This window comes from Lepidochelys kempii, chromosome 6 (genome assembly GCF_965140285.1).
Source record: "Lepidochelys kempii isolate rLepKem1 chromosome 6, rLepKem1.hap1, whole genome shotgun sequence".
In the NCBI taxonomy this organism is placed as follows: domain Eukaryota; kingdom Metazoa; phylum Chordata; order Testudines; family Cheloniidae; genus Lepidochelys; species Lepidochelys kempii.
In genome coordinates, this window is record NC_136385.1 from 107,949,956 (window position 1) to 107,958,728 (window position 8,773).

General features: G+C 38.8%; 1 long non-coding RNA gene across 1 annotated transcript in view; it reads left to right on the forward strand.

The window, feature by feature from the left end:
- The first annotated feature begins 3,502 nt into the window (after positions 1-3,502).
- Positions 3,503-8,773, forward strand: part of LOC140913910 (uncharacterized) — a 34,347-nt gene continuing 29,076 nt past the window's right edge. Inside the window, exons 1-2 of the long non-coding RNA XR_012159691.1 lie at positions 3,503-3,657; positions 7,270-7,384. This is a non-coding gene — a long non-coding RNA (uncharacterized LOC140913910). The remainder of the gene's footprint in view (positions 3,658-7,269; positions 7,385-8,773) is intronic.

Genomic DNA, 8,773 nt, shown 5'->3' on the forward strand with positions numbered 1-8,773 from the left:
CATGCCTTCCAATTGGCAGAGTCTCCTTCTATAACCTTCCCTCAGATGTATCATCTAGTCCACTCTCCGCCTTAGTACCTGTGGAGAGAATATGAAAATGGTTGCTTACCTGTATCTGTGTTGCTGGTACATGGACACTCCCCTTTCTTCTTCTGGAGGTCACATGCTGCCAAATTTCTTCACCGTCCTCCTGTCCCCACTGTGCAGCCTGCTCTGAATCTTCAGAACGTTGTGCCTGTAGAAGCATATCCTGACATCTGTCCAGGAAATCTTCAGTTTCTCTTATGCAACGCAGGGTCAATACCTGTTGCTCCAGACCTTCTCTTCCAATATGGAGACCAGCTTGCACTTTGTACAGACAAAGTCGCTTCTGTCCTGCGGAAGAAAGATAAACGTGGCACATTCAGTGCAGGTCACAACAGCTGAACACTCCCCATCCATATTACCTTCCTTCTACGAGCTTCCTCGGGAGTTGTAGTAACTACTCAGAGAAGCCGGCAAGATGTAGGCCTCAGTGGGCTCTCCCCAGGCAAACTCCCTCTTTTAGCCTCTCTCTTTGCTGTTTGTGCTCAGCTGGTTCGCAGCTGACTGCCTTTTTATAACAGTCAGGCCCACTCAAGGCTCACCTGGAACAAAGCACTCCCAATTCACACTTTTCAAACAATCAATCAAGCACACGGTCAAACTGTCCCCACAACAGACACTCAGATACTCACCAACACAGCCCCCCTAATGCAGCACTTAGTGTACCTCCTCTCAGACAGATCACAGGCAAACTCCCTCTGTTAGCCTCTCTGCTGTTTGCCACTCTCGTAGAGTATTTAAAAAAGCATCAGATTATAGGCAGAGAATACTCGGAGGGATTACCATCCCTGCTTATCTAAGTGAGTAGAGGGAAATATGGAGCAGAGAAGGAAGAGGGGAACATAAGAATGGCCATATTGGGTCAGACCAAAGGTCCATCTAGGCCAATATCCTGTCTTCCCACAGTGTCCAATGCCAGGTGCTTCAGAGGGAATGAACCAAACAGATAATCATCAAGTGATCCATCTCCTGTCACCCATTCCCAGCTTCTGGCAAACAGAGGCTTGGGACACCATCCCTGCCTATCCTGGCTAGTAGCCATTGATGGATACTCCATGAACTTATCTAGTTCTTTTTTGAACCCCGTTATAGTCTTGGCCTTCACAACATCCTCTGGCAAAGAGTTCCACAGGTTGACTGTCTGTTGTGTGAGGAAATACTTCCTTTTGTTTGTTTTTAAACCTGCTGCCTATTAATTTCATTTGGTGACCCCTAGTTCTTGTGTTTATGAGAGGGAGTTAATAGGACTTCCTTATTTACTTTCTCCATGCCAGTCATGATTTTATAGACCTCTATCATATCCCCCCTTAGTCATCTCTTTTCCAAGCTGAAAAGTCCCAGTCTTATTAAGCTCTCCTCATATGGAAGCTGCTCCATACTGCTAGTCATTTTTTTGCCCTTTTCCTATAACTTTTCCAATTCCAGTATATCTTTTTTTTTTTAGATGAGGTGACCACATCTTCCCACAGTATTCAAGATAGGGCAATATGATATTTTCTATCTTATTATCTCTCTCTTTCTTAATGATTCCCAATAATCTGTTCTCTTTTTCGATTTGCTGCTGCACAGTGAGTGGAGGTTTTCAGAGAACTATCCCCAGTGACTCCAAGATCTTTCTTGAGTGGTAACAACTAACTTAGATCTCATCATTTTATATGTGTAGTTGGGATTATGTTTTCCAATGTGCATTATTTTGAATTTATCAACATTGAATTTCATCTGCCATTTTGTTGCCCAGTCACCCAGTTTTGAGAGATCCTTTTGTAGCTCTTTGCAATCTGCCTGGGACTTAACTATCTTGAGTAGTTTTGTATCATCTGCAAATTTTGCCTCCTCACTGTTTACCCCTTTTTCCAGATAATTTATGAATATGTTGAATAGGCATGGTTCCAGTATGGACCCCTAGGGGACACCACTATTTACCTCTCTCCATTCTGAAAACTGACCATTTATTCCTCCTCTTTGTTTCCTTCAGTTACCAATCCATGAGAGGACCTTCCCTCTTATCCCATGACAGCTTACTTTGCTTAAGAGCCTTTGGTGAGGGACCTTGTCAAAGGCTTTCTGAAAATCTAAGTACACTATATCCACTGGATCCCCCTTCTCCACATGCTTGTTGACCCCCTCCAAGAATTCTAGTAGATTGGTGAGGCATGATTTCCCTTTAGAATAACCATGTAGATTTTTCCGGACACGATTTCCTTTTACAAAAACAGAAAGGCGAATGGGGCTTCTCACAGGGGCAGGCATCTTCCCACAAAGATTTGATTGGAGCCATGAGGGGTAGATTCAAATGATCAGAGAACCAGATGCAGTTTCATGTGTTTAGTGTTATCACTAATCAGCCCCATTTGAAAAATTGCATATAAATCTGTCACAACCTTTTCTCCAATAAACTTGATAGCAAAACAATTTTCAAAGTTTAATACAAAAAAATTAAGATCTCTTAAAATTGCCCCAATTCAATAAACATTTTGCAAACATGAAAACAGGCATGTTTCAACTAAAAAGGATTTTGTTGTGAATATGCTGGCTTCTCCCACTTTGTGGATTACGGAGGACACATGTAGCTTCTGCTTTGACCCTGGTAGGCAGCTAAACCATGCAGTTATTATACAGTTTCTATCATCACACATCTTTGCTATTAACCTTTAGGTTTAAATGTTAAAATAGAACTCTTATTTAATCAATTAAAAAATAGCAATAATTACTGGAGTGATAATGGAAACAGAATGTTGACAAACAAAAATTCTAAGTACCTCAACATCTAATGGTGCTATTAAATATTAAAACACCAAGAATGATTTTTTTTTTAAAAAAAAGCATAGAAATAAATCACAGACAAATGTGCCTATGCTAAAACTTAATAGAACTAACAAACAATAAAAGCAAAACTGAAACCTGCCTACGTACCTGCTTCAGCAAACAGCTAAGCACATGCTTAATTTTAAACACATAAGTGATCTCTTCCCTATTCTTCAGAGGCTTGATCCTCCATATTTCCAAGCACTCTGGCCCAAATCCTCCAATGCATGTAAAAGCATATTTAATATTAGGTATGGGAGTAGTTCCGTTAAAGACAATGCCTAATGTTAAGCATGTGCTGAAATGTTTTACAGTATCAGGTAAGTCAGCTCAGCACCTTGCAGCATCAAGCCCCTGATCATTTAAATCACACGCATAAGTCTCATAGGCCCTGATATGCTTATATTTTATTGAAGCCAATCAGTACTATTTTTAATTGAGATCTTCATTGGTCACAATGAACTGTTTAGCTGTCTTACATCTAGTGAATGGCCATGTAGAATGTTTAAGCAACTCTGGCTTTGCCTCAATCCCTTGATTTCGCTAGTCATTTATTACCGGTCCTCTAAAGCCTTATTTAATTATACTTTTTTTTTCTTTCAGTGACCTCAATAGACCCTAATAGGAAGCTCAAATAATACAGTATATGTATAACAGCATTTCAGCCAGGGAGGAAGAAGAGAACCTGACTACCAAACCAGAAGGGAAAACTGCTGCACACCAGCCTGGTTATTAGACACAGAGAAGATGTCTTTGCCATCCCTCATGGTAAGCAGGTGGGCAGATAGAATATATGATCATTAATTTTCCTTGTATCTTATCAATAATTAATACTTCTCATGTATATTCTCTCCTGTGTAGGGTGTTATACCCTGGTCATCATTGTAGTTTCTGAGCACTTGTGCATTAAGCCATGTAACTACACATCCCTCAGTGTTTGTTCTAGCATCCTGTCCTCAGAGAAGTGTGAGCAGTGAAGTGTCTTGTTTTGGGATTTTTTTAATAGTAGTGTGTCTATATATACATGTTGCTTTATGTTTGTTAGAGAAAACAAGGTCAAAGAAACATAGCTCCCACATCCCTGTTTTTCAACATACTTTGCATGTGCTATGTAGAATGCATGTATGACACCATGAACACTTAGAGCACTATGTACAATACTTCTTAGATGCTTAGTTTGACATATTTATTTTAATGTTACTCTACACTAATAATGGGCTAGACTGTTTCATGTGTGGCAACCCGTGTGCCACCCTTCAGGCAGCTGTAAATCTGGCTGAAAATGCCCAACAGACAATTCCCTTGGTGTAGGGAAACTCTCCGCTGGGCATTACTCAGCTACATCTGGGTCTACACCTCTGACTCCATCCCAGCTGTGGGAAAGGGGCAGGGAGGGGGCACAGCTGCTACACTATACCTATCCACCCCGGCACAGGGTACATTAAGGACCCATGCTAATGTTGTAATTTAGAGCAGCCTGGCAACAGCTCTAAGTGGTGTCAGGGCCAGTGCTGGTCTTTAGAATCAGGACAACCAAACAGGCTCTCTGGTGCCTCATTCTCACCCTTCTGGGCCAAACTGAGCTCTGGCACAGGAGAGAATCTAACTTCGGTGATTTTTTTTTTTTAATGATGGACTGGCCCTTATTCCAGCACATGCTACTTACAGATGCAGTGCAGAGTAGGATACATTCCATTCGGCTGCAAGTGGCTGAACTCCTTTGATTTCTTGTTTCATATCAGATTAAGTGACTGGAAACCATTTGATATTCCTTTTCAGTTTTCAGAAGAAACTGGTTTATGGTTAAATCTTGTCCATATTAGAAAGATCCATATATACGCTAATGCACATACTGCTTTTAGGTGTGATTATCTCCAATCTCAAATCTGAGATATAGTTAGTTCTGGTCACTTGGATAGGTGACATCCTAGGAAAATGCAGGAAGTAGAGATTTTGGTGACTGAATAGGTGGTACTCTTCCCTTTCTGTAGGGGGCGCTTGTTACTGAAGCATTGACACTAAGTAGGGACAGTATGACATTGGATATACCATCTTTTGAATGAGACATAAAACCAAGGTCCTGACTCCTTGTGGTAACTGAAAGAGCACAGGGCATTGAAGTATTGCCTGAGTAAATTCTGGTTAATTAGGGTAACTGCATTCAGCGTACTTAGAACATCCCTTTTGCAGCTTCATTTGGAGAATTTATTCTTTGTGAAATCTCTTCTGCATTCTATCTTGTTTCAGACTGGCTGGCGTATTCTGCTGCAGAGGTAGCTGCATTTCAGTGGTGGGGTGAATAACGTCTGTGTATATAATTTGGAATGCACTGTGGGATCCTAAATAAATGTAATATTTTTACATAAACAGTGTTGTTTGTTGTTGTTTTTTTTAAAATAGATCAGTATCTTATATGCATCTGTATGTTAACATCACCTGGTTAGGTGCTACTCCCAGGGCAAACCACAGGCTGAGAGCAGTGAAATCAATGGGAGTTTGGCACCTAGGCACTTTTAAGAAGCCCACTAGGCACGTGTCTGCATCTTTAGGTGCCTGAAGACCTTTAAAATTGTGGCCCTTAGTTCTATGGTACATAGAGCTCCACTCTTCTGGTGGTCCTGACTACACACACGCAGCCCAACAGCCAAATGCTATTTCAGGTTGCCACCTGCAGCCCTATCTGACATCTGCTGCCACAGGCCACTGCAGATGTTGAATTCCTGAGCTTTCTTACCTTGCTGCCTCCTCTTCAGCTGTACTTCTAGACTTCCTGAACAACTCAGAGAGATCACCTAAGGACATAGAACCTCATAAATCAAGGGCTTTCAGGCAGACAGGCGCAAGATGAGGTAAGGGGCCTCTCCCAGGTACTAAGCATGGGATGGAACCAGGCATAGGAACTGGATGAAACCACATGTATATGAGATTTGGGTCCAAACTGGAATCCTGGATCCAAGTCACCCCTGAATTTTGGGAAAGCTGGGATCTGGATCTGAACTTGGTGACTTATTCAGTGGGCCCGAATTGGAAACCCAAATTTGTGAAAAGTCTGGATTTGAAAAAGAACTCAATACTCTAGCAATATAGTCTTCAAGTAGATGTCCATGAAGTCCAGATCTGGCTCTGTCTAAGTATCTGGATATGGGCCAGATTTTCTTTTTAAAATAATCTTAAGTTTCTTTGTCATGAAAACCTCTTATATATTTTCAGACCTTTCTTTCAAAACAGCTGGTCTAATTACCAAAGCAGAATAAAAGTAGAAATTACATTAAACTATGTATTTGTCAGAAATTATATAGCTTTCTATACTATTTACAGGTCACCAGTGATATAGAATAATAATACTTACCTCACGTGGTTGTCATAAGGCTTAATTCATTAATGTGTTTAAAGCACTTTGACAGCTTTGGATGAAAAGTGTTGCAGAAGTTCAAAGTATTATTAAAAGAATGAATGAGATTAATGTTCCTAATGTTTTTTTTTCTCACTGTAGATTTTGCCTGAAATCAAAATCAAAGTCATAGGTTTTTTTATTTTAAAACTTTTTCTGTAGCTGATCTTTATTGTAAATAACTCTCTCTTTCTCTGTGGTCTGTCTGTCTCTCTTCGCGTATTTCTTGATGGATACTCAGTTTTAGTGATTTAAGTTATTACTGCATGATATGGGCTCTTTAATAAGAAGGGTTTAGAGATGCTGAAACTTGCCTCATGAAGTAAATCTCCCCTCCAGTAAGAACCAAGTCAAGCTATACTTTCTAGTCAGAAAAGTAGTTTTCTGTAACAGCTTTTTTCATAACATTAGTACAATGTTTAATAACCTCTTCTGCAGAGAAATCCTGTCTCTGCAGAGAAATGTGTTGTTCTAAGAGCCTCAGAGATATAGATATAAAAGCTTTAGATCATTACTTGAAATCTCGCATTTTTAGATGCAGGATTTTTTTTAATTACAATAATTTGTACTGCTTTTTAGACCTGTTAACATCCATGCTGTAAAGGTGTGGGTAGGACTGTAAAAGTGAAAAAATATGTGCAATTTTCCTGGGTTATAATAAAACTCAGTAGAAGATTATTCTTTAAAAAAATGAAATCTTGGGAAAGTTTCAAGGGCCTTGAGTAACATGCATCACTCGTAACAAAGATGGGAAAAAATCCCCTCAAAATATATGTGAAAGTATGTTTTAGGCTACAACAATGAATGCTCTAAAATCAATGCTGTCACTGTGTCAGTACTTTAAAATGACATGGTGATTTTCTAGTTTTAAAATACATCCAGGGGGAGCTAGGGAGTAACAATTTTGCTTTCTCTAATGGTGTATAAGGGAATATGAATACAGAGAAGAGTAACATAAATGACTAATATTTGTTTTGCTTTTTTTATAGGAACTTTTGATCAGAAACTGGTCAGACATTCCCAGAGTGGTTAAGAGCCTGTCAAGGTCACTGCCAAGGACAAGAGAGTCAATTAGTATGCAGATCAGAGGCAAGGAGTTCAAAGGTATTGTTCCAATTCAATCACATTAGCCAGGCCAGTAATGAACAAACGGCATGACCTTAATCATGGAGCCTGAACCACTCATTGAAGGAAAGTATGTCTGTGTGTGTATTTGGAGGGGAGGGGGGCGCTGGAAGGAGGGGTTAGAGTGACAGGAACATTTTTTTTAAAGAGACAGTATGAACAATTGGCTTAATTAGCCACCAATATTAAAAAACTTATTTCATAGGCCCCTTATTTTTAAAGTACAAGATTGCTTTTATTTTGGGTTATAATGAAACAGACTTAAATGGACAGTGGGTGAGAATATTTAATAAAATGCTCAGGCATTCACCGATATGCTAAAGGCTTGCAGGAAGAAGTGGATAACCTATGTAAAACACCAAACTAAATTTTGTAATTGCAATGTCTCCTTCTTTAATTTCCTTAAAGTCTTGAAGTAAAGAAATTTCTGGGTCCTCCCCAGTGTTACAGAATGTTATACTCCTTGCAATCCATACACACAGGAATTTGTAGTTATGTCATCAATACATTAGAAAGAATGAGTGATTTATATATAACAGAAAATAATGTTTTAATATGTTAAGTCTGGCAAACAGAGCTATATACAATAATATTTTAAGTGTTTTAGATGTCACAGTTGCCAAGTTATTTCCCAGATTTCTTAGTATAGCAATCTGCATGTGTGATTGTATTATCTATCTAGTCACACATATTATGCGCGTTAGATTCACTGTATTATCTACCTATGAAATATGTTCTGTCTTTTTGCTCTCTTCTGTTTATATTTATATGTAACACACAGAAAAGAGAAAAAAAAAAGACAGAACATATTTCATAGGTAGATAATACAATGTGTGCATGTTTGTATATAATATGTATGTGTTGGTAGTGGCTCCATATCTAGTGTTGCACTGAAATTTCTACTCAAAGTAGGATTAATTTATCCTTTTTTCTATACTAATAATTGAATTTAGTCAGTGTAATTCTTCAAAGGACAACTGCATTTTCTATATTTATACACATATACATATAGATTTCCAAATGCATACATATTTCCTGCATATGGAAAGGAACCACTTTGCACATAATTCAGCATTAATCATTGAAAATTTGAATGACACTTAAAATATGCTCATTTGCTTCTAAAATGGTTTATCTTGCAAGTATTGTTTCTTGTTAGTATGTAGTAACTTATAAGTTTCCACTATCTCTCTGGGTAACATTTGCTCAACAATTACTTCTGCTGGAGTAGATTTCCAAGGGAAGCTGCAGGCTTCATTGGGGAAGCTGTTTGCAGAAATCTCTTCATTTCTCTATAAATGAATCATGAGAGGCAACTAAGATTTTAGGAATCAAGATTTTGGTTTTTTCTTTTTTATTGGGGAGGTA